The sequence below is a fragment of the Rattus norvegicus genome, chromosome 12, assembly GCF_036323735.1.
Source record: "Rattus norvegicus strain BN/NHsdMcwi chromosome 12, GRCr8, whole genome shotgun sequence".
NCBI classification, from domain to species: Eukaryota; Metazoa; Chordata; class Mammalia; order Rodentia; family Muridae; genus Rattus; species Rattus norvegicus.
Genome location: NC_086030.1, coordinates 9,201,672 through 9,228,568, shown reverse-complemented (window position 1 = coordinate 9,228,568; position 26,897 = coordinate 9,201,672). Strand labels below are relative to the sequence as shown.

The following is a 26,897-nucleotide window of genomic DNA, read 5'->3' as shown; positions in this document are numbered from 1 at the left end:
CCATGCTAATGATGACCAGTGAGAAAAGTAATTTAATGCTGGAGACTGGCTACTCTCTTGGAATAGGGCCAGCAGATAAGGCAGGCTCCCTAAAGAACTTTTCTTAATGAGCACTCTCTTTCTGTGAGCAAGAGTTGAAGGTCTGGCCACTAAAAGCAGAAATTCCTTTCTTGTTCTTGTTTTCCTTAGAGTCCTCCCCCACCTCACTCTCAGTCTTTTTAGATCATTCTTCTTGTAGCATTTCTAACACAGCCTGTCCCTTTTTTATAGCCTGTTGACAGCATTTCTGATCTTTTAGGCAGCTATGCACTAAGTGCCATACCGGCTGAAACTCCGCCTTTAAGATTCCTTGTTCCCAAGCAAAATTTAAATCCTTTTCTAGCTTATCTCAGCTGTCCACTGTGAGATTCCCAGAGATCGAGAACCAAGGTGTAGCAATTTACTAAGAAATCTCTCTATAGTGTTTCTTTTTACCTTAAGCCTTTTCCTTTTAAACAGCTCTTGAAGAGCCAGAAAAATTGGGTGAGACTTGAGAAGTCCCCATGCTCGCTGCAGCAGCTCCTCAGCTAATTTTGCTCCCCCTACTGTGTGTTGCGAGCACAAGCACAGATAAAACACTATGTTTTAAAAATTAACGTTGGCTATCAACCAACACACCTCCACTAGAGCAGGGTCAATAAAATTAAGTTTTCTACTCACTATACTTGTTTTATAGCAGAAGGCCTAATCTGGGGAACTTTTTTATTTACAAGCGGTTTCTTCCTCAAGGCTTTTGTTAATGTCTTTTTACACAACTGTTAACAGCAGCTAGGCTGATCAAGGGGAGTAAAGGGAGGGGCCTCTCTCCTTGGGGAGGAGGCTCAAGAGAGAAAGACAAAACTCCCTGGCAGAAAACAATTTCTCTCAAGCAAATTATTTTTAACTTTTAACTTAAGCACCAAGAGGACCAAGTAAAACTCTTTGACGAACAAAGCAAACAGTTTCATGATTTCAAACACAGTCGTCAGTCCAAGATTTTAAACACAGTCGTCAGTCCAAATTCAAAGTGAAACAAAAGCCAAAAAGACACTCGACAATACCACAGAAAACAAGCCAGACAAACGAGACCAAGACAAAGCATCCTATAACCAATTTCCACAGATGTCTGGTACCTTCAGTACCTGGCCCAAACTGCAGCTTAACCTTAGCTGCTTCTGGGATACCAAACACAGAAACAGAATACAGACAACAGACACTAACACGTATTCCACTTCCACTCTCTAAGCACTGACCAGAGTGAGACTCCACGTCCACTCTCTAAGCACTGACCAGAGTGAGACTCCACGTCCACTCTCTAAGCACTGACCAGAGTGAGACTCCACGTCCACTCTCTAAGCACTGACCAGAGTGAGACTCCACGTCCACTCTCTAAGTACTGACCAGAGTGAGATTCCACGTCCACTCTCTAAGTACTGACCAGAGTGAGATTCCACGTCCACTCTCTAAGCACTGACCAGAGTGAGACTCCACGTCCACTCTCTAAGCACTGACCAGAGTGAGATTCCACGTCCACTCTCTAAGTACTGACCAGAGTGAGATTCCATTTCCACTCTCTAAGTACTGACCAGAGTGAGACTCCACGTCCACTCTCTAAGTACTGACCAGAGTGAGACTCCACCGGTACCGAGACACACACATATACACACACGGCGGAACCAAAACAGAGACAGACACAGACTGACAAATGCGGCGCCGCTCACACAGAAACACTCAGACAAACATCCAACTCACCTCCAAGGGGTCTTCGGAGTCTGGGGTGGTCGCGCAGATCCCGGACGAGCCCCCATTCTGAAAGATCTCACGCAGAGAGACCCTTACTCAAGTCTTGGGAAATCGCGGACCCCAGACACAGAGAGACCATTTTGGATGTAATAAGCAAAGGCGAGGTTTATTACGGAGACCTATTACAGAGATCTCCGGGCCGACACATATCCCACGCAGGAGACAGAGGTGTCGACCCCGAGAGGCTGGGAAAAAGAGTATTTAAAGGCAGAGGCTGTGAGCACCAGGGGATGGGGGATGTCAAAGGGGAATGCACCACAAGTTACAAGATTGTTTTATGGCTCCAGGAGATAAGGGGACGCCAGAAGGTTTTATGGCCCCCTGGTTCCTGGAACAGAGCTACTAAATCAGGAGAAGGGTAGGGTCTTCAGGTCCTCATTATTTTTAAAAGTTTGTCAAAATTGATGAAGCATCTGTATTTGAAACACCTCTGGTTAGGCTTGGGCTGCCAGGTTTCTTGGAGTGCTCTCTGCAGGACACAATGGCTGAAAAGCACAAGTAGGGGCTTATCAGGGTCTGGAGGACATCTGGTTAAAGTATGACTCTGAGTAAGCTGGGGGTATGTCTTTGGATGGTTTATGGCTCAGTCCTCGATAGCTTGAGCTGGATCTTGCATTCCTTTTCTTTATCTTTATGGCCTGTTATTCCTGGCGGCAGGGCTTAGCCCTGAGTTTGTGGCTTTTGGGGCTAACCCTTTTAATTTTTATATTTCTAAACCTAGAATTCATATAATTTTCTTTTCAGTATGCACAAATTTATAGGAAATACAAAAGCATGCAAAGAGTAAAATTATCAATTTTGCCTGAGATTTGTATATGTAATAGGCCAAATATCAGTATTTTGTAATAACCAATTTAATTGCTGTTTGGAATAAGATGTTTTACCAGGTTTCTTTTTTAAAATACTTCCATGACTCTAGTCTACAATTCTGTATTAACACAACTGAAGCTTTATCTCCAATGAGGATAACAAAGGAAGGCTTAAGTCCTCTGGTAAGGTGAGGTAGTTAGCCAATTAACATATCCTTAGAAGCTTAAAATTAGCTTCAAATATTCTTTTCTGGAGTAGTGCAACAGCTACTCCCCAAATATTGGAGACCCAGAAGGGTCTTGTTGCGGCTGAAAACATTCTATGAATGTAAACTTCTTGTGCCGTAAATTACAGGGAGAGGCTTTTGATCCTACAATCTAAGGCTAAGGCCAAACAGTGACAAGGCAACCAGGCCCATGTCACATGTTATCTAGAATGACTTCATCTAAATTACAATTTTAAGCCAACTTTCTGTTACCAATGTTACACCTTTTTAACCATATCTAATAACTTAAAAGCCAATAGTACATAACCAAGGTGTGTAGAGCATATATATACATTTAAAACCAATCAGAAACAAAATTGAAGTGGCTATATATGTCCAGCAGACTTAGGCTTCTAGCTACAGATGTAGGCTCCAAAAGCCAATTGAAACTGTTTTTATTTATTGTTCTCTTCTTGAAACGAGTTAAAACCAAGTCAAGGTGTGAAATACTGGCAGATAAAGTTTTTACCATTTTTTCTTTTGAACACGAAACATAAAACATTTAAACAACGAGAAACAAAAATCACAGACATAAACTGACAGACATGGATAGCTTGGTGTACCAAGGACAGACAATAGACAAAGAGGGAAAAAACTAGATGGTGTCCCACCCGAAGGGACCCACATATCCTACCTATGGAACCCAGAACCAGAAATAAGCATTTCTCCAATAGGAGCCAGCAGAGAGGCAGGACGTCTCCTGCCTTCCCTCTGTTCCTAGGAGAGCTCTAAAAAGTTTTTCTCTTTCTCCAAAGCATCCGTGGAGAGTCCGGGAGGACTGTTTTTCCCAAACCCATTCTCTCTCATGTCTAGGGTGTAAACTATCTCTAGTCAGGATCCAAAGACTAAAATATAACTCTAAAAGAACGCATATGCAAAAACACTTTACCATTACCTTGTCCCTTTTTTATTACAAGTTTTACTTAAGCTAGCCCCACACTGCTTAAAATTAACCAGGGACACCTTTCACCAATAAAACAAAAAAACTTGATTAAATCCTTTTTCTTAACTCTTAATCCTCTCTCCCTGAGTGAGCGCTTGATCTCTCCTATGAAACAAGCCTCCTTAGACAATACCTTCCCCATGGCGATGGGATGACACTTATTCGACCGGTCTTACCTCCCTCTCCAGCGATGCACGAGCGATGCAGCCTGAAGAGTCCTCAATCTCTCCGCGGATCTCCTGTCTCCGTTGTCCGGTAGTTGGCCATACTTCGGGGTCCCTGTTCAGGCGCCACTTGTCCCCGCCAGCGGGGACCCAGTTATTCAGGGTCCCGAAGGGGCGCTACCCTTGGGCCTAAATGGGGGGCGAGAGAAGAAGGAGACCAAGCAAGATTCTGTTGTCAAGGTCTCGTTTATTGGGGTGAATGTTACAGCTTTTAAGGCTTTCAGGTAGGGGGAGTGTCCTTTGTGAAACACAGAGGAGGGGGAGGTGCGGATATAGGTAGTGATAGCTGGAGGCAAAGAGGTCAGGCGGTAGACGATGATGAGGTCAGGCGGTGGAGACACTGGGTGTTGATTCAGGAGGTAACAGGTATCTGCTAAGGGAGCTGAGGCATCCCTTGAATGTTATCTTCCTGTGCTGTAAATTCATGGGAGAGGCTTTCATTCAACAATCTTAAGACTTAATGCAGTCATCTTAGGGGTGAGTCTCTGTGGCCAAACAGCCCAGAGTCACCTAGCCACTTTGAGCCATGCAGTCAAAAAGCAGCTAGGCCCAAATCCAATACGGCTCCGTGCACCCACTGATTCACCTCGGGCTGTATATTGTAAAGTAATAGCAGGACAAGTAGTAATAGTGATAAAAGTGTGTTTTACAAAATTCATGTCTTAAATAATACTTACCAAAACTTATCCCTCTCAAATAACAGTTCAAAATGGCTAGTCCACCACTGACCCACAATAGGCTGTCAATGTTTGATATTGCCCTCTGTCCAGTAGATAAACAAAATTGTTTTCCTTCTTAATCAAAAAACAATCCAGCACTTTAACTTTTGCCAGATATTGACATTCTAATTCCATGTCAAGTAGTCAAGAATTAACCTAAGCTACATTTAACCTGTCTACCACTCTTAATTTGGCAGGGAGCTGCAGTGAGTCTAGAGCAAATATCATTGTTTTATTTCTGTTTGGGCCTTGATCTGAATTCACCTCTGAGAAGACTGTGGACCTATGGCCCAGACATCAAGAGAAAAGATAATGTTCTGCGATTAACTATGTTTAGTAACATTGGGCAAAGGTACCCAATGATTCCTCCTTGGCTCTTGAGCTTGCCAAGTGTGTCTGGTTCAAATTGCCAGAAACTTGGGACCACATCATGGGGAGAAAGTTAAGATCAGTGACTGAAGGTAGCCATGTGCATTCAAAGCAATTTACAGATACAAGAGCACCTGGGATTCTTCCAATTTTATGACTTGCTACCCTTAGTACAACACGAAAGTTATTTGTGGTATTTTACAAACAAAGACAGTTTCTGTTCTTTAAACAAACTGATGCTTACAACTTAATTTATATTGTTGAATATTTACCAATTTTAAGAAAAAGATATGAAACTGAGATGTTCTCACTTGGAAAACATATAAGAAACCTCATCACTATTCCAGGTGGTCTGTAAGTACAGGTCTGCATGTATATTACAGCTTTACTCTGTGTGTACTCTACACATTCACCAAATTATACAATTAGGATCAGGTAACTTCTGGTGCTGCCATTTTTTGACAGTTGCCTATTTTCAAGAAGAGGACTATGGTCTTTGTTTCTTTGTTTTGTTCATTTATTTTATTAGTTACTATCATCATCATCATTATTATTATAATCATTATTATTATTTTACACTTATTTATTTGTTAATTTTATGTTTCCTATAGTGACACCCCCCATTCTCTCCTCACAAAGCCTTTTTCCTTCTCTGAGCCAGTTATGAGCCCCTGGTTTATCCTACTACCCTGGCACCTCCACTCTGTTCAGGGTTAGACCATCTTCTCCCCTAAGGCCAGTTGGGAAGGGGTTTCAAGTCAAGAGCTTGCAGATAGCCCTACTCCACATTATGGGGGACACACATGGAGACTAAGCTTTACGTTTGCTATAAATGTGCAGTAGGTCATGGTACAGCTTCTGTAGGCTTTTTAGATGGTAATTCAGCCTTTGGTAGCTCCTAGTGGTCCTGTGTAGTTGATTCTGTAGCTCTTCCTATGGAGTTCCTATCTCCTTTAGGGTGTGGAATCCTTCCCCCATTTCTTCCTTACAAGTCCCTGATTGATCCATAAAATCCAATGATTGGCTATGGCTCCTCATATCCTATTCCAGTCAGCTGCTGGATGGAGCCTCTCAGAAGGCACTTATGATAGGCTCCTGTCTGGATATTCCATGTAGGAGCTGGTTTCCTTTAGGCAGAGAGAGCTTTGGGCTGGGAAGTGGAGTGGAGATCTATGATTGCAAGGAGTGGTGTGGACTAGAAGCCAGGAGAGGCAATTTGAACAGACGGTAGGTTTACTTCATTGCTATAGCAACTAGGACTCTGCTTCATTGATTCTAGTCTTAGGGAAGAAAAACATAAGATCCTGCATATATAGGTTCCACTTTTGAGCCAAGATTCTGGAGCCATGGCAATTTGGGAATCTTTTAGGGAAGTACGATCTCAACCAATGATTCTCAGCCTCCCTAATCCTGTAACACTAATATATTTTCTCATGGCTTTGTGACTCTTAACCATTACTTCATTTTGCTTCTCTTCATAATTCAAATTTTGCTCCTGATGTGATTATAAAGAAAAATGGATAGAATATCTGATATGGAAAATATATGTGACCCCGTAATGATTATGACCCACAAGTTGAGAATCACTGGTCTAAACTGCTAATTTTAAACAAAAATGTTTTCAAGTACTTTCTACAATGTACATTGACCATTATTTTTTGTTTTATTTTCAATAAAAAAATGATTTTATTATTAACATTGATGGAAGCTTACTAACCTTGGATTTTTATGAAAATTGGCCTAGCATCCCAGATGAAGGAACTCTGGCTGGAAAAATTAATGCCATTCAAAGGTAATGATACAGTAAACACTTGGGGAACTGCACCAATATATAAGCAATGCTTTTGTAAGGTACATAGGCTTGTGTTTACAGGATTATAAGCTGGAATGATGTTCTATGCCAAGAGGTTTCCTTAGCTCAGACATGTATTGTCACTTTTCAAACATTCCCATTTCTCAAGCTAGCATGTTGAACCATGTCTACAATCTTACCTGGGAGCCTTCTCCTTTATAAATGTCATGATTTAGAAGACAGTCTATGTAACACCTCGTGTTCAGGTCAGTTTAGAGTATTGGTTTAGTTCCTGTGTGAGACAAATTAAAAGAAGTAGGTGTGTATAATACCTGTGGGTTACTTGCATCGTAGCATTGTTACCATGGTATTGTGAATATGTCACATGGTCAATATATGTCATTGATTAGAACAGGAATCTCTTACTGAATTCTTCTTTCTCAACTATAACTACCCAGAGAAGTCTAGATCAGGTATAGCTTTGACTTTTTTGAATCATTTTTCTGTGTGATACTCCATAGAATGATTTCATACTTAACCAGAGCTTTGAGCTCCCATTGCAACCCAGGAGCCCTGCCTCTGTCTCGCTGTAGTGAAGCTTTTATAATTGCATTTTGCAGGGTCACTAGTGTGCTTTCTGCTCCTTATGTTCTAGAGTGTCACAAGAGTGTTACATGGATTCATACTACATTAGATATTAAATGTGTCTCCACTCCATGATGGTTGGAAAGATGATTTGCTGTTTAATAACACTGAATGTTTTCATACACAGAACACACATAGTCTTCAAAAATCTTCATTCATTCTAATACCAGGGCATTGAGTAGAGTCATGAGTGTGATTTTGCTCCTTATGTTCTAGATTGTTATAAGGGTGTGTCATCGATTCATAATACATTAGATATTAAATGTGTCCCCATGGCGGCAAGAAGGATGGTTTGCTGTTTGATAACACTGGATGTTTTCACACACAGAACATACATGGTTTGCAACAATATTCATTCATTCTGTTACCAGGGATCCTGACATGTTCCTCTGGCTTCTGTAGGTAGCAGTCATACATCTAGTACACTGAAATTCCTAAATAATTTGAAAAATGTTTTTTCCATGATTCTGTACAGAAAAGTGATTTGCAGAAAATATTTTATGTAATACTCTAGCTATATATTCTTACTTCTTTTGAATTCTGATTATACTATGAGTTGGTCTACAAAACATTTACCCTATTTGTTCTTTGTAGTTAGATTTCTAACTTACATTATTTTCAAGATGGTCTAACCTAAAATTCTCCTTTTTCTGTGTTTAGCTTTTGCAACAGATCCCAGAACCAAACTTTATACTATTAAAACATCTCATATGTGTATTAGTAATAATAAAAGATTCTTCCATGAATAATTTAGACAGTTACAGGTTATCTCTGCACATAGCTCCACATGTACTGTGGGGTCAGACTTCGAGATTCATTATTTGGGAGTGACGTCTTAAGAAAAGTAAGGGGATCTGAAATTTGCCTTTGGGAACAAAAGTCTAATTATTATTCAGTAATTGGGAATACTTTACAAAGATGATTTCTCTAACAAGAAACCCTAGGATTGCATTCTTATGGAGTGGAGTAGAATATGTATTGATCTATTTCAGTAAGATTTGGGAAGGGAAATTTTTAATGTAGTTTAAAGTAAGTTAATCATTTCTTTCTACTGTTCTTCTTTCTTCTTAGATATTGAGTTAGATATTGATGTTTTAGCCAACAATAATCTGTACATGTAATGGTAATCCAAGAAGACGAGAGTGAAATTTTAAAAGATCCGGGTTACCTATGTTTTGTTTGTTTTTTTCCATTGTAGCCCTATTTTTGGAGTATAGAATAGTTGTGTTTCACAGTGGTGAGACCATGATATTACTAAATATTCACATCATGTGAATTGCTGGTCATATTAAAGCACATTGCATATATGTGTGTGTGTGTGCGTGCGTGTGTGTGTGTTTGTGTACATATATATATGTGTGTGTGTGAGTGTGTGTATGAGTGTGAGTTTGTGTGTGTACATATACATGTAAGTGTACTTGTACATGTGCATGTATTTGTATATGTATAAACATATGTAATGATGAATAATTGGTGTATATTATTTTGTATGCTTTCCATTATTTTAGCACTAACCTATTTCAGGTACAGTTTTATTTTTATTTTTTTTTATTAACTTGAGTATTTCTTATATACATTTCGAGTGTTATTCCCTTTCCCGGTTTCTGGGCAAACAACCCCCTCCCCCCTCCCCTTCTTTATAGGTGTTCCCGTCCCCATCCTCCCCCCTTGCCGCCCTCCCCCCAACAATCTAGTTCACTGGGGATTCAGTCTTAGCAGGACCCAGGGCTTCCCCTTCCACTGGTGCTCTTACTAGGATATTCATTGCTACCTATGAGGTCAGAGTCCAGGGTCAGTCCATGTATAGTCTTTAGGTAGTGGCTTAGTCCCTGGAAGCTCTGGTTGCTTGGCATTGTTGTACATATGGGGTCTCAAGCCCCTTCAAGCTCTTCTCAGTTCTTTCTCTGATTCCTTCAACGGGGGTCCTATTCTCAATTCAGTGGTTTGCTGCTGGCATACGCCTCTGTGTTTGCTGTATTGTGGCTGTGTCTCTCGGGAGAGATCTACATCCGACTCCTGTCGGCCTGCACTTCTTTGCTTCATCCATCTTGTCTAATTAGATGGCTGTATATGCATGGGTCACATGTGGGGCAGGCTCTGAATGGGTGTTCCTTCTGTGTCTGTTTTAATCTTTGCCTCTCTCTTCCCTGCCAAGGGTATTCTTGTTCCCCTTTTAAAGAACGAGTGAGGCATTCACATTTTGATCATCCGTCTTGAGTTTCATTTGTTCTAGGCATCTAGGGTAATTCAAGCATTTGGGCTAATAGCCACTTATCAATGAGTGCATACCATGTATGTCTTTCTGTGATTGGGTTAGCTCACTCAGGATGATATTTTCCAGTTCCAACCATTTGCCTACGAATTTCATAAAGTCATTGTTTTTGATAGCTGAGTAATATTCCATTGTGTAGAGTACCACATTTTCTGTATCCATTCCTCTGTTGAAGGGCATCTGGGTTCTTTCCAGCTTCTGGCTATTATTAACAAGGCTGCTATGAACATAGTGGAGCACGTGTCTTTTTTATATGTTGGGGCATCTTTTGGGTATATGCCCAAGAGAGGTATAGCTGGATCTTCAGGCAGTTCAATGTCCAATTTTCTGAGGAACCTCCAGACTGATTTCCAGAATGGTTGTACCAGTCTGCAATCCCACCAACAATGGAGGAGTGTTCCTCTTTCTCCACATCCTCACCAGCATCTGCTGTCACCTGAGTTTTTGATCTTAGCCATTCTCACTGGTGTGAGGTGAAATCTCAGGGTTGTTTTGATTTGCATTTCCCTTATGACTAAAGATGTTGAACATTTCTTTAGGTGTTTCTCAGCCATTCGGCATTCCTCAGCTGTGACTTCTTTGTTTAGCTCTGAACCCCATTTTTTAATAGGGTTATTTGTCTCCCTGCGGTCTAACTTCTTGAGTTCTTTGTATATTTTGGATATAAGGCCTCTATCTGTTGTAGGATTGGTAAAGATCTTTTCCCAATCTGTTGGTTGCCGTTTTGTCCTAACCACAGTGTCCTTTGCCTTACAGAAGCTTTGCAGTTTTATGAGATCCCATTTGTCGATTCTTGATCTTAGAGCATAAGCCATTGGTGTTTTGTTCAGGAAATTTTCTCCAGTGCCCATGTGTTCCAGATGCTGCCCTAGTTTTTCTTCTATTAGTTTGAGTTTATCTGGTTTGATGTGGAGGTCCTTGATCCACTTGGACTTAAGCTTTGTACAGGGTGGTAAGCATGGATCGATCTGCATTCTTCTACATGTTGACCTCCAGTTGAACCAGCACCATTTGCTAAAAATGCTATCTTTTTTCCATTTGATGGTTTTGGCTCCTTTATCAAAAATCAAGTGCCCATAGGTGTGTGGGTTCATTTCTGGGTCTTCAATTCAGTTCCATTGGTCTATCTGTCTGTCTGTGTACCAACACCATGCAGTTTTTATCACTATTGCTCTGTAATACTGCTTGAGTTCAGGGATAGTGATTCCCCCTGAAGTCCTTTTATTGTTGAGGATTGTTTTAGCTATCCTCAGTTTTTTGTTATTCCAGATGAATTTTCAAATTGTTCTGTCTAACTCTTTGAAGAATTGGATTGGTATTTTGATGGGGATTGCATTGAATCTGTAGATCGCTTTTGGTAAAATGGCCATTTTTACTATATTAATCCTGCCAATCCATGAGCTTGGGAGATCTTTCCATCTTCTGAGGTCTTCTTCAATTTCTTTCTTCAGAGGCTTGAAGTTCTTATTGTACAGATCTTTTACTTGCTTGGTTAAAGTCACACCGAGGTACTTTATATTATTTGGGTCTATTATGAAGGGTGTCGTTTCCCTAATTTCTTTCTCGGCTTGTTTCTCTTTTGTGTAGAGGAAGGCTACTGATTTATTTGAGTTAATTTTATACCCAGCCACTGTGCTGAAGTTGTTTATCAGGTTTAGTAGTTCCCTGGTGGAACTTTTGGGATCACTTAAATATACTATCATATCATCTGCAAATAGTGATATTTTGACTTCTTCTTTTCCAATCTGTATCCCGTTGACCTCTTTTTGTTGTCTGATTGCTCTGGCTAGAACTTCAAGAACTATATTGAATAAGTAGGGAGAGAGTGGGCAGCCTTTTCTAGTCCCTGATTTTACTGGGATTGCTTCAAGTTTCTCTCCATTTAGTTTAATGTTAACAACTGGTTTGCTGTATATGGCTTTTAGTATGTTTAGGCATGGGCCTTGAATTCCTATTCTTTCCAGGACTTTTATCATGAAGGGGTGTTGAATTTTGTCAAATGCTTTCTCAGCATCTAATGAAATGATCATGTGGTTTTGTTCTTTCAGTTTGTTTATATAATGGATCACGTTGATGCTTTTCTGTATATTAAACCATCCCTGCATGCCTGGGATGAAGCCTACTTGATCATGCTGGATGATTGTTTTGATGTGCTCTTGGATTCGGTTTGCCAGAATTTTATTGAGTATTTTTGCGTCGATATTCATAAGGGAAACTGGTCTGAAGTTCTCTTTCTTTGTTTGGTCTTTGTGTGCTTTAGGTATAAGAGTAATTGTGGCTTCATAGAAGGAATTCAGTAGTGCTCCATCTGTTTCAATTTTGTGGAATAGTTTGGATAATATTGGTACGAGGTCTTCTATGAAGGTCTGATAGAATTCTGCACTAAACCCATCTGGACCTGGGCTCTTTTTGGTTGGGAGACCTTTAATGACTGCTTCTATTTCCTTAGGAGTTACGGGGTTGTTTAACTGGTTTATCTGTTCCTGATTTAACTTCGGTACCTGGTATCTGTCTAGGAAATTGTCCATTTCCTGCAGATTTTCAAGTTTTGTTGAATGTAGGCTTTCATAGTAAGATCTGATGATTTTTTGAATTTCCTCTGAATCTGTAGTTATGTCTCCCTTTTCGTTTCTGATTTTGTTAATTTGGATACACTCTCTGTGTCCTTTCGTTAGTCTGGCTAAGGGTTTATCTATCTTGTTGATTTTGTCAAAGAACCAACTTTTGGTTCTCTTGATTCTTTCTATGGTCCTTTTTGTTTCTACTTGGTTGATTTCAGTTCTGAGTTTGATTATTTCCTGCCTTCTACTCCTCCAGGGTGTATTTGCTTCTTTTTGTTCTAGAGATTTTAGGTGTGCTGTCAAGCTGCTGACATATGCTGTTTCCTGTTTCTTTCTGCAGGCACTCAGCGCTATGAGTTTTCCTCTTAGCACAGCTTTCATTGTGTCCCATAAGTTTGGGTATGTTGTACCTTCATTTTCATTAAATTCTAAAAAGGCTTTAATTTCTTTCTTTATTTCTTCCTTGACCAGGTTATCATTGAGTAGAGCATTGTTCAATTTCCACGTATATGTGGGCATTCTTCCCTTATTGTTATTGAAGACCAGTTTTAGGCCGTGGTGGTCCGATAGCACGCATGGGATTACTTCTATCTCTCTGTACCTGTTGAGGCCCGTTTTTATTATATGGTCAATTTTGGAGAAAGTACCATGAGGAGCTGAGAAGAAGGTATAACCTTTGGCTTTAGGATAGAATGTTCTATAAATATCTATTAAGTCCATTTGGCTCATGACTTCTCTTAGTCTGTCTACGTCTCTGTTTAATTTCTGTTTCCATGATCTGTCCATTGATGAGAGTGGGGTGTTGAAATCTCCCACTATTATTGTGTGAGGTGCAATGTGTGTTTTGAGCTTTAGTAAGGTTTCTTTTACGTATGTAGGTGCCCTTGTATTTGGGGCATAGATATTTAGGATTGAGAGTTCATCTTAGTGGATTTTTCCTTTGATGAATATGAAGTGTCCTTCCTTATCTTTTTTGATGACTTTTAGTTGGAAATTGATTTTATTTGATATTAGAATGGCTACTCCAGCTTGCTTCTTCTGACCATTTGCTTGGAAAGTTGTTTTCCAGCCTTTCACTCTGAGGTAGTGTCTGTCTTTGTCTCTGAGGTGTGCTTCCTGTAGGCAGCAGAATGCAGGGTCCTCGTTGCGTATCCAGTTTGTTAATCTATGTCTTTTTATTGGGGAGTTGAGGCCATTGATGTTGAGAGATATTAAGGAATAGTGATTATTGCTTCCTGTTATATTCATATTTGGATGTGAGGTTATGTTTGTGTGCTTTTCTTCTCTTTGTTTTGTTGCCAAGACCATTAGTTTCTTGCTTCTTCTAGGGTATAGCTTGCCTCCTTATGTTGGGCTTTACCATTTATTATCCTTTGTAGTGCTGGATTTGTAGAAAGATATTGTGTAAATTTGGTTTTGTCATGGAATATCTTGGTTTCTCCATCTATGTTAATTAATTTTTGCAGGATACAGTAACCTGTGTTCTCTTAGGGTCTGTATGACATCTGTCCAGGATCTTCTGGCTTTCATAGTTTCTGGCGAAAAGTCTGGTGTGATTCTGATAGGTCTGCCTTTATATGTTACTTGACCTTTTTCCCTTACTGCTTTTAATATTCTTTCTTATTTTGTGCGTTTGGTGTTTTGACTATTATGTGACGGAGGTGTTTCTTTTCTGGTCCAATCTATTTGGAGTTCTGTAGGCTTCTTGTATGCCTATGGGTATCTCTTTTTTTAGGTTAGGGAAGTTTTCTTCTATGATTTTGTTGAAGATATTTACTGGTCCTTTGAGCTGGGAGTCTTCACTCTCTTCTATACCTATTATCCTTAGGTTTGATCTTCTCATTGAGTCCTGGATTTCCTGTATGTTTTGGACCAGTAGCTTTTTCCGATTTACATTATCTTTGACAGTTGAGTCAATGATTTCTATGGAATCTTCTGCTCCTGGGATTCTCTCTTCCATCTCTTGTATTCTGTTGGTGAAGCTTGTATCTACAGCTCCTTGTCTCTTCTTTTGGTTTTCTATATCCAGGGTTGTTTCCATGTGTTCTTTCTTGATTGCTTCTATTTCCATTTTTAATTCCTTCAACTGTTTGATTGTGTTTTCCTGGAATTCTTTCAGGGATTTTTGTGACTACTCTCTATGGGCTTCTACTTGTTTATCTATGATTTCCTGGAATTCTTTCAGGGATTTTTTAACTCCTCTCTATAGGCTTCTACTTGTTTATTTATGATTTCCTGGAATTCTTTCAGGGATTTTTGCGATTCCTCTCTGTAGGCTTCTACTTGTTCTCTAAGGGAGTTCTTCACGTCTTTCTTGAAGTCCTCCAGCATCATGATCAAATATGATTTTGAAACTAGATCTTGCTTTTCTGGTGTGTTTGGATATTCTGTGTTTGCTTTGGTGGGAGAATTGGGCTCCGATGATGCCATGTAGTCTTGGTTTCTGTTGCTTGGGTTCCTGTGCTTGCCTCTCGCCGTCAGGTTATCTCTAGTGTTACTTTGTTCTGCTATTTCTGACAGTGGTTAGACTGTCTTATAAGCCTGTGTGTCAGGAGTGCTGTAGACCTGTTTTCCTGTTTTCTTTCAGCCAGTTATGGGGACAGAGTGTTCTGCTTTCGGGCGTGTAGTTTTTCCTATCTACAGGTCTTCAGCTGTTCCTGTGGGCCTGTGTCTTGAGTTCACCTGGCAGGTCACTTGCAGCAGAAAAGTTGGTCTTACCTGTGGTTCTGAGGCTCAAGTTTGCTCGTGGGGTGCTGCCTACAAGCTCTCCGAGGCGGCAGCAACCAGGAAGATCTGTGCCGCCCTTTCCGGGAGCCTCCATGCACCAGGGTTTGGTGTTTTCCTCTGGCGTCAGAGATGTGTGCAGAGTGCAGTCTCTTCTGGTTTCCCAGGCGTGTCTGCCTCCCTGTAGGTTTAGCTCTCCCTCCCACGGGATTTGGGTGCAGAGAACTGTTTATCCAGTCTGTCCCTTCAGGTTCCGGCGGTGTCTCAGGCGCAGGGGTCCTGCTGCTCCTGGGCCCTCCCCTGTGAGAACCCAGGGGCCGTATACAGTTTCCTATTGGGCCAGGGATGTGGGCAGGGGTGGGCAGTGTTGGTGGTCTCTTCTGCTTTGCAGCCTCAGGAGTGCCCACCTGACCAGGCGGTGAGGTCTCTCTCCCACGGGGTCTGGGAGCAGAGAGCTGCTGTGGGCCGGGATCCGCAGATTTGGGACTCCCGGTAAACACCGGAAGTGCCCGGTCCTAGAGGAATTTTGCCTCTGTGTGTCCTGAGTTCACCAGGCAGGTCTCTTGCAGCAGAAAAGTTGGTCTTACCTGTGGTCCCGAGGCTCAAGTTTGCTCGTGGGGTGCTGCCTATGAGCTCTCTGCGGCGGCATCAACCAGGAAGATCTGCGCCGCCCTTTCCGGGAGCCTCCGTGCACCTCAGGTACAGTTTTATGATCCTCAGGTATACTGTAGCTGTTAATTTTATTATAAACACATATACGTCAATATTCTTCACTAAGTTATTTACTTTATATCCTGATTGCAGTCCCTTCCTCCAAGTCCCATCTTTACAACCTGTTTTTCCCTCCATTCTTCTTTACCTCAGTAGTGTAGAACTTCCATTGACACCAACCCACTCTCATACATCAATTCACAACAGGAATAAGTGAATCACCTTCCACATGAAACCATACAAAGCAGCCCAGATAAAAGAAAGCAATCCAGTTGTAGACAACAGAGTCAGAGCTAGCCTGCATATGAACTGGTAGGAGACATACCTGAAGATCAAGCTGCATATCTGCTACATATATATAGGGGCCCTAGATCCTGCTGCTGGAGCATATGATGGGGGAGATCCTGCAGATTCAAAGCTGAAGGATCACAATGATTAAAGGCTACAGCAAAATACCAGGATATAGAAGGAGAGGCATCTCCAGGAGGTTCCAGTATTGAGAGTATAGTAAAATACAGAGAGCTTAAACCAGACTTATTTCATTATACATTTGCAAGAAAATCTGTTTGGACAAGAGGATATAATGTGTGACCACTTATGGCACAACACATCTCACACACTGTATTTTCAATTTATCTATTTAAATTTTAGTTTGATTTTTTTAATTAAATTTAAATTTTATTTAGTTTTAATTTTTGAAATTTAGTGAGGGGGGATTGTTTCCAAGGGATATATGGAAGGATTGAAAAATGAAATGAGAGTTACTTGGTAGCATGATTAGAAATTTCAGAGAATCAATAAAGGACACATATTTTGAAAAGGATAAAAGATAAAGAAAATGTAAATATGACAGAAAGCAAGGTACATGTTAACTAGTAGCTCCCAGGTATTAGGTCCACAGGAAAGAAGATATCATGATGTTACTCACAATGGAGGATGATAGCCCAAGGGATAGCTTGAATAAGATTCTTGCTCAGGACTGTACTTGACTTGAACTAGAAACGTAGCTTTTTTAGTTAATTTCTAATTACCAAGGTACTGGAAACCTAAAATCCAAGACTATATCAAACTGCATGTTTAGTCCAAATGAAACAATAAAATGTATTTTTCACTCTTAATAACTATTAAAGATTCTTCCTTTATGGACAGTTTTTTCAAATATATTCTTTTGTATGGTCAGGTATGAAAACAAAGAAGCAAAACTATCCTGTACAATCTGCATATAAAATAAGACTATCCTGTGCAGGACTGCTCAAAAATAAACTTAGGTGCATGCTGAGAAGAAACATATGTGATGAATAGAGTTTGCTTAACCTAAGTCATCATCTCAGAAGAAAAGTAACTTACCAGTGTTGTTCAATTTAGGAAGTGTCATAATTTTCTACAATTGCTGTGACAAAACACTGATGAAAAGCAACTAATGGAAGACAGGTTACACTCCACAATATACTTGCAGTTACCAGTTAAATACTGAGAAATGTCAGAGCTAAAAATAAAACAGAGAGGCAAGAATTGAAGCAGAAGCCTAGTAGGAGCACTGCCTCCTGCCTTGTATCTCATATCTTTCTTTTTCTGACTAATAACTCAAGGGTGGCACCATCCTGGAGATCTGGGCCCTACAAATTCCAAGGTTGATCAGGACAATATCCCTTAGACTTCACTATACAATAAGTCCATCTGATGGAGGCATTTTCTCAATTAAGACTCCCTCTTCTCACCAACTTCTTCTCTCAGTCACATTTCTATTGCCTTAATAAAACATCAGGAATTAAAAGACCAGGGTTGGGGATTTGGCTCAGTGGTAGAGCGCTTACCTAGGAAGCGCAAGGTCCTGGGTTCGGTCCCCAGCCCCAGAAAAAATAAATAAATAAAAGACCAACCAAAGAGTGCACATGGGGGAACTATGGCCCCAGCTGGATATGTAGCAGGGGATTGTCTTATTTGGCATCACTAGGACCGGAGCTGCTTAGTCTTGAGGGGCTTGATGATCTAGGGTAGGGAAATGCTAGGTTGTTGAGGCAGGAGTGTGTGGTCAAGTGAGAGAAAACTGCAGGGGAGGAGACATAGGATTTGTGGAAGGGATCTGTGAAGGGGGATAACATTTGAAATGTAAATGAATGAAATAAACAATAAAAAATAAAACAACATGACCAGGGAAACGTATTGAAGTAGGTGGTTATTTGGGACCTACAAATGCTGAGCGAGTATAGCACCTCAGTGTCATGACAGAGGTGCATGACTGCAGAAAAGAAGAAAAAACAAACAGGAAGCTGAGACCTGATGGTTCTTATCTTGGGAAGCAAAAATGTAGCACAGAAAGTACATTGAAAAGGGGCACCTACCTTTTGTAACTATAAATTCTAAGCAATGGCACTCTTCACCAGGCAGACCAAGGCACCAGAAAATTGTCAACGAGAGGCTATTGCGATGCCTGGAACTAGAGAGGCATCCCATTCAAAACATCACAATAAACAGCTACCCCCACCCACACACTAAAAATTAACACACAACAGTCATTAATTTGGTACACTCACAGTTTTTTGCAGCATATCAGTTCTGAAATGTTGCTTTACTTAAGTAGTTCTTCTGCTCTTTGCAATAGGCATGAAATTTTAACAAGTTGTGTAAAGATGCAAAAGACTTAGAGTCTCCATTTCAGAGACTTCATTTCATGGGTTCCTATCTGTAATTTTCCTCCTAGTATTTCTTTTCATTTTTAAATTTATTTTGTAAACTGTGTGAAATGACAAGTTTGTTTTTGCCTTGTGGTGTTACAGATGTCTCATAAACAAATCATGATTGACAACTATCATCGAATATTTGGAAATGATGATATATTTAGTAAACACATTGACAAAAGGTCTGAAGACTTAAAGACATACAAAGAATCAATAAATTATTCTGGAAAATCTCCTATTGTGACAAAAGCCATAGCTTGGCCACAACTGGAAAACCAATGATATTGATGAAAAATTTAATATTTCATATGCTGCACTGCAGGAAGAAGGTCCTACAGGTAAGACAAGATTTATTTATTCATCAAATGAATGGAATCATTTGATCAAATCATTCCATGATGTCATAAATTTGTGTATATCAGAGAAGCTTTGGGACACAAAATGATTATTAGAGTATGGGAAAAGTTTTTAAACATCACTTTAATTAAATTATACTTAAATATATGCATCTATACATACATTCATATATATGTACACATACATTCACATATATATACTCATATACTGAAATGCATCTGGATACATTCAGGTATGTATGACACATTCTTTTTTTAAGGAATCCACCAATATTGTCTGCTATATTTTCCCCCTTTCTTCCCATGGTCCTTAAGTTAGAGAATTTCTTGCATATTAAATTATTATTTTTGATAAGATCATTTAGAAACAATGATTTGATTTAAAAATTAATTAGACATTCTGCAAGATTAAGCCCTGCACCACTGTGAAACATGCTTTGGTTTCCTAGCACGAAAATACTAATGTTTGTTTAATTTCCTATGAGAAACAATATTTTTCAAAATCTTATCATTGGTAAAAATATTAATTTGCACAGGATCCACTACAAAACCTATGAGAGGTATGATAAAGAGGTTAAACACACCTGATTATCAGGTAGTAGTACACAAATTCAAATAAACTTTTAACTGAAGTAATTCTTTCTATAGAGTTAAGAAAATATACCCAAATATTACCCTTATCTTAAGTGATGTGAATCTATCATCTGAGAATATTTGTCTGATGATGACATTTTATGTTTCGTTTAGCAGGACAAAACAGGACAACTACCACATATAAGTGGTAGTGGATGATTTAAGAAGGTCTAAGGTCATTGTATTTTAATGTTCCCTTCTACCTCCCATTTAATCATACCAGAAGAATTATTCCAAGATACTATGTTAGCTTTATATTTCACTGTATTAGTTACAAATAGTTTTCACTCACTGTACTTATTTTATGCTGCATATTTCATATTGTTTGCTATTGTAACAAATGTTATTATATTGGGTTATTGTTTACACTCCAATGTGCCTTGTTCATGGTCCTACACAGTCTTTGGAAAATTTTTCAGTCTCTGCCTCTACAGCCCAGTTATAGTATTAGTTTTCCCACCTCAGTTACCAATGTGTGGCCAGAAGCTAATGACACTGAAAAATCCCTCAGAATTCTGCATAGAATCCCGTGCCATAGAAAGTTATAAATAAAATTCCATTAACAATCAAAATTGATCATCACACATGATGAACTTAGAGGTGTATCATGGTTTTAGAATATACAAAATGACCTGAAAAGATAATCCAGTGTCTAAAGCAATTGAGATTTAGACTTTGCAACATGAATTTGGGTCATCAAAACATACATTAAAAACCAAACAAGGGCTGGAGAGATGGCTCAGCGGTTAAGAGCCCCGACTGCTCTTTCAGAGGTCCTGAGTTCAATTCCCAGCAACCACATGGTGGCTCACAACCATCTGTAAAGAGATCTGATGCCCTCTTCTGGTGTGTCTGAAGACAGCTACAGTGTACTTATATATAATAAATGAATAAATCTTAAAAAAAAAAAGCAAAACAAAACTAGGTATTGGAGCACAATCATCTCCAAACTAGAAGTTTCTACCTGAATGGAGATGGCAGTCAGAGACAGTAATTAGCAGAAGCTTATTGGACAGATATTCCTGACATATTGTTCAGTAATGATCAAAAGAGACTCCCCCACAAAAAAAAATTAAAAGAGACAGAAAGACCAATACTGGAGACTCCTCATATGTTAATAAACTCAAAGTTCTAATTAAGCTCTAAATTTATATCACCAGTGATGTGATCTGCACGTGTTTTACACACACACACACACACACACACACACACACACACACACACACACACACACACACGCATGCATGCATTACATACACTGAGAAATGCACAGAAGCATACAGCATATTTTTTATATATCTCTTCATCACCTGAGGCCTCAACATGAAATATTCTTTATTCATGGTTTGTCTATCTCAAAAGTGTCTGTAATACAAATTTGAGAAATGGAAATCTTAGAGAAAACCTCCAGTAAAGAAATTGATAATTTCCATATTTACTGTTCTTGGTCCTTCCTGAACTCCCATTACTATAAGTCCACAATGTTTTCATTTATTGCTAGTATTATTTTAAATTTTTATCAAAAATTGAATTATAGCACTGTAACCTGACTTTTCTCCCTTAGGTTCATCACAGTCACTGCACTTTCATACTCATTTCAATATTGTTTTGTACATGTTTATATAAAGATATATATATCTTTAAAAATATGAATATTACTTGAGTTCATTTTGTTCTGTTTGTGAATATGGTTTCCATGATATACAGTGTGTATTAGACAATCCACATGCAGTTCATTTCTGGAAAAATTAATATTCTATCAGTCATAATTAGCTGCCTATAACTTTTGACAAGTGAAATTTTGATCATTGCCTTAACACTGCATTGACATTGCTTTATTGTGATTTTGCACCTATTTTTATGAGAGGCAATTTCAAAACAGACTTTCAAGTATGCTGGGTCTTACAGTATTTGTAACCCCTCTTCTACAATGGTCCCTGAGCTACAGAGCATTTAGCTCTAATGTACATGCATTCACTGGTGCTGGATTTTTTGTAATGCAATTATCTCTTCATTGTGTCCAAGTTTTTGTTTTCTGTAATGGTCTCCATTTTCTATACAAAGAGGCTTCTTTGACATAGGATGATGGCCCCACTTGTTGGTACATATAAGACTAATATTTAAATGCTGTAAGGAACGTCGCTAATTTATTAAATTAATGTCATCAACTTTAAAGTTTATGACCAAACTAGCTACATAAATCGGACTAGATTTCTAGTTCCGGCCATGATTTCAATCCTGGTGAGAGAAAGTCTACCAATTGTTAAAGTATTTTCTGTGGCTTTCCCCCAAAATATGGATGCGTCAGGTAGCACTCGGATTTCTCTCAAGGTTGGGGGCTTGAGTGCCAGTTGCCAAATAAATCTTACAAGGAATCTCAGCAATCTACCTGGTTATGTCTTAGAAGCCTCTAGGTTTAAGTCAAAGTTCTAAGATAGATAAAACAGTAGGCAAGTTGACACGTTAGGGAAGCAATTGATAGTTGTACCCACCTGTAATACCTATAAATTACGATGATAACCACTATGGCAAGATAGCAGAATAGGTTCAATAAGTGACACTAACAGCTCAGTTCAAAACAACTGTTCTTTGATTAGACTTAAATGTATTTTCTTTACCATAGAATTGAACATGGTTCTGGGTCTTTCATTTGGTTTCTCAGAAAAAAATGTTATTCCTAAGTATGCTTTTAAAGTTGAACATTTGGTATCTTGTTATTTCTCTTTAGGATCATCCGTGCAGGTCCTTTGACTTGTCCAAGTCACACATTTTCACTCCTCTCTGACAAGATAAATTCATTTTCCTAAAATAATATGATATAAATGTTATATAAATATACAATTCCTTCTCTTTGGTTACTTTAGTTTTCTTCTTTCCACATCTGCAATTAGCCTTAATTGACAATAGTCTAAAACATTAAAAATTGAAATTTCTAGCAATAAGAATGCTTACCATGGGGTTGGGGATTTGGCTCAGAGGTAGAGCACTTGCCTAGCAACCGCAAGGCCCTGGGTTCGGTCCCCAGCTCCGGAAAAAAAAAAAAAAGAATGCTTACCATATTGAGTTAATTGAAGAATATTTAGCAGTGAGTGCCTTATGTCTGCAAGAATGATAATGATTCTATCATCTAGAATTTCTTTATAGTGTGTTGCCCCTCATCAAGTTATTTATGAAATATTATGGTACCAATGGCTTCCTTTGCTGATTTTTGGTCATACTCAAGCTACTCTTGTTTCATAATGTAAACAATTAAGATAATATTAAAACTGCATGTGACCAAGGGGACATATATTAGAAATGAAGAATTCAAAGTATGTCTTTTTGAAAATCATGATAGTAAACATAAGTGAGCCTAAATATTCCATAAGAATAATCAGATATCTTGTAAATTCTTTCAAAAGTAGCAACATACAAAATTAACACACAAAGTGAGTACTCCTTCTTTGTAAAAATCACAAACTTACTGAAAAGTAAATCAATGAAAACCTGTCATTAACAGTAACTTTTAAAAGTATTAAGTTTCTTGGGAAAATTCTAACCGAGAAATAAAAGGCTTTTATGATCAAAAAAAAACCAAAAACAAAAGAAAAAAAATGAAAAAAAATTCAACCCAAAACAAAACATAATGTCTTATAAATTGAACAGATATCAGATATATGGAAAGAGTCCCACATGTTCATGAATCAGTGAGATTTAAACAGTAAAAATTCTAGACCATCCTGTAGTAACATTTTGATTCTATCCTTTGAAAGCTTGATAAAATTTATAACACTATTGATGTTATTAGGAGAAACAATATTATAGAAGTGATTTTTTTTAAATTTCTTTCCTCGCAGTCTTCTGCCATGTTCCCTTGACCTCACCCATAAAGCCTCACCAACATCACTTCCTAAACATTAACTGAACAAGGCAACACCAATGAACATGGAAAACTAAATGGAATCTGAAACCTAGACAAAGAAATATAGGCAATTGCATGGCAAACACGAGTATGTGATTTTATCTAAAACAAGTGTATTTTTTTGAAAGCAGGAGAAAGATGAAACCTGTTTTCTGACCCAAACTGATAGTCTGTATATTATTGGTATGAGACAGTTAATGCTTAGAGTTATTAATGAGCAGTATTTATGGGTCTTTGTTATTTTTTTTGTTGACACATACTTTCCCCCCTCTTTTTTGAATGACTACAGGGTTATTTATCATTTCTGTCCTCTTGTGTATATGTACGTTATCTTCAGCCTGCTGTTTGCCTTTTGTAGACCAGGATTGATGATGAGAAATGACTTAGTGGTGCTTAAACTATGTAATGTTTCTCCTCTTTTGTTGATATGAATGATGCTTTTGCTCAGTAATAAAGTCTAGGCTAGTATCTGTATTCTTTGAAAACATGGAGAACGTTGATGCAGGCCCACTATATTTTAGAATATCCATTGAAAATTCAGGTATTAGTCTAATGTAGTTAATGTTATGTGTGACTTTGTCTTTTTCATTCATAGCTTTTTGTATTTTTATTTCTATGTTCAGTTAGCCTTTGACTATTATGTGTCTACTTGATGTTTTCTATGCTTCTAGTACTTTAACACATATCTCTTTTTGATTTGGTGTGACAAATGCAAAGGATATACAAGGTTAAAGAGAGCTCAGTTTCAAAAATGATTTCCCTTCTTTCTTATATGCAGAGAAACAGAAAGGCTATATATATACCAAGCCACCAGTATATTCTGATCCAGCACCACCAAGAAAGAAATGCTTATTTGGCAAAAATCTTACAAGCATTTATGTCGACAGAAAGCTGCCTGCTCCAATACGTGTGAGTATCATTCTGGCTTTCTGTAGCACCTTTGTTCTCAGTAAGCTATTTAATCAAACTGAGGAATGTTTAGATAACCGATCTATGAGAGTAAGATCATTTTAAAACAGAAATAAGTTCCACTGTAATTTGAATAATGTAATTGAAAGAAAAAGAGAAGAAATACCATTCCCATGTTTTGCACTGACTGCATCAAAGATTCAAACCCACCAGCATGTTGGAGGAAATAATTCTATGGACGTGCCCCACTAATTACCCAACTGTAAAGTCTTGCAGCTTCTTTATGACTCCACATTTCTCTGGAATCTCCCTTAATATCATTTCCTCTGAAATTACTCAATACTTAAAAATATCTGTAGGCTTTTCCTTTAAATTATCAATGAATTAAATGAACACACTTTTTTATATATATATTAACATCATTTATCCTAGTGGACTATATTTAAGTGCCATCTAATATGGCTTAATCCATTTTAAATGAGTTATTAAACTTCTTTGGAAACATATCTTTAGTATCCAACATCTATTTTAGCACTATAGCTGTGTTAGGAATTTATGTTGTTTGTGAACAAATTTATCCTGTCAGACACATGAGCATTACTGCCAATTTCTTAGGTATTTTAGAGCAGAATTTTCTGGTAACCTTGTTTGTATTCATGTAATCAATTTAAAATGGAGTAAACCTATGCATGGTAGTCATGTTTACAGAGTAAATTATGGAAGAATGATAGAAATATGCTTGGGCTTTTAAATGTGAAAGCATCTGTAGACATAGTTGAAAATAAGAAGTCACAGAATAAGGATATAAAAGTCTCAGAAATATGGTGAAAAATATTTCTTCAAAACACAAAAGTTAGGATTCATAATAGAGGCCAGGATGAACAGTAAGTAAGATAGTGAGTTGATCTCTGGAAGGGAAATATGCCAACATTTACTTAAGATGCCAGGCTTGAGAAAGATATTGATAGAAGGAAACACAAAGTAATAGAGGACCATTCACCAAAATGCTTTGGGGAACAGAAGTCCAACAAAGCCATGATGTGACAAATTGGGGAAAAAATGGACTAGGGAAGAAAATGTATTTGGAAGCTAAAACAGAAAAAAGTTCAATGACTACTTTATTCCTCTCAGTTATAGCTGTGCAGCCAAAACTATCCTTGCTCAGGTTCACAATAAAAGACATATTTGTGCTTCAGGTGTGGATCTCTAATACTATATCTTTATCCCACACAGGACATGTTATCCATAATTGCAGGGAAAGGACGAGAATCAGATCACATATTCGAAATTCTACCTGAAAATTCACACTGGTGCCTCAGAGAGAGGATTGACAGTGAACAACTCATTGAATGGATTAAAGAATGCGTGCTTGTAATAGCATCTGTCTTGAAGGTAAGGAAGGTTTTCACGTCACCAACATTAAGCATCCCTCTAGAGATGCATATGTGCTTTCTGTCCTTAAGATTACATGATGATGACTGTTTCCTAGAACTATGGACACGTGACCTCTTGATTAGAGGCATGGCAGGTAAAAGTCTGACAAACCCAAAGATTCATCATAAAGACACAGGTGAACAGCTTCTGTTGGAAGTTAACATCCTCATATATCAGATGGGCTTTAGTTTGGCATTACAAATATTCCCACTGATTTCACCTCTGAACATACCCTGTGAATTAATAGCTGAACAAGTTATAATGGTGGTAAAAATGTGCTTTATCAAATGCATGTATTAAATAATACTTACCAAAAATATCCTTCACAAATAACAGTTCAAATTGACAAGTCCAACACTCACCTACAATAGGCTATCAATGTTGAACATTACCCTCCTTCTTGTATATACAAAAAATCTTTTACCTTCTCAAACAAAAAATAATCCAGCACTTTCACTTTTGCCAGATATTGCCATTCTAATTCCATGTCAAATATTCAAGTATTAGCCTAACCTACTTTTAACTTGTCTAACACACTAACACTCCTAACTTGCCAGGGAGCTGCAGTGACTCTAGAGCAAATATCATTGTTTTATTTTTACTTGGGTCATGATCTGATTTCACCTTTCAGAAGTCTGTGGAGCTATGGCCCAGACATAAATAGTAAAAATAATGCTCTGGGATTAACCATGCTTACTAACATTAGGTAAAGGTACTGAATGATCCTTCCTTGGCCTTTGAGCTTGCCAAGTGTGTCTGATTCTCATTGCCAGAAACTTGAGACCTTACTGAAGTTAGCCGTGTGTATTCACAGCAATTTACAGGTACAAGGGCACCTGGGATTCTTCCATTTTTATGGCTTGCTATCCTTAGAACAACATGAAAGTTCATTGTTGTATTTCATGCAAAAGACAATTTCTGTTCTTCAAACAATCTGATGCTTACAACTAAATTTAAATAGTTGAATATTTACAAATTTTAAGAAAAAGACATGAAACTGTGAGACCTTCTCACATGGAAAATAAGTAAGCTTCACCACTATTCCTGCTGGGTCTGTAAGCAAGGTGTACGTGTATACAACAGCTTTACGCTGTGTGAGCCTAAAGTACAGATTCAACAATTATACAGTC

The 26,897-nt window shown here is 38.4% G+C and overlaps 1 pseudogene; it reads left to right on the top strand.

Moving 5' to 3' along the window:
* Positions 1-17,739: 17,739 nt before the first annotated feature.
* On the top strand, positions 17,740-26,368 carry LOC134481250 (uncharacterized; annotated as a pseudogene).
* The last annotated feature ends 529 nt before the right edge of the window (positions 26,369-26,897 follow it).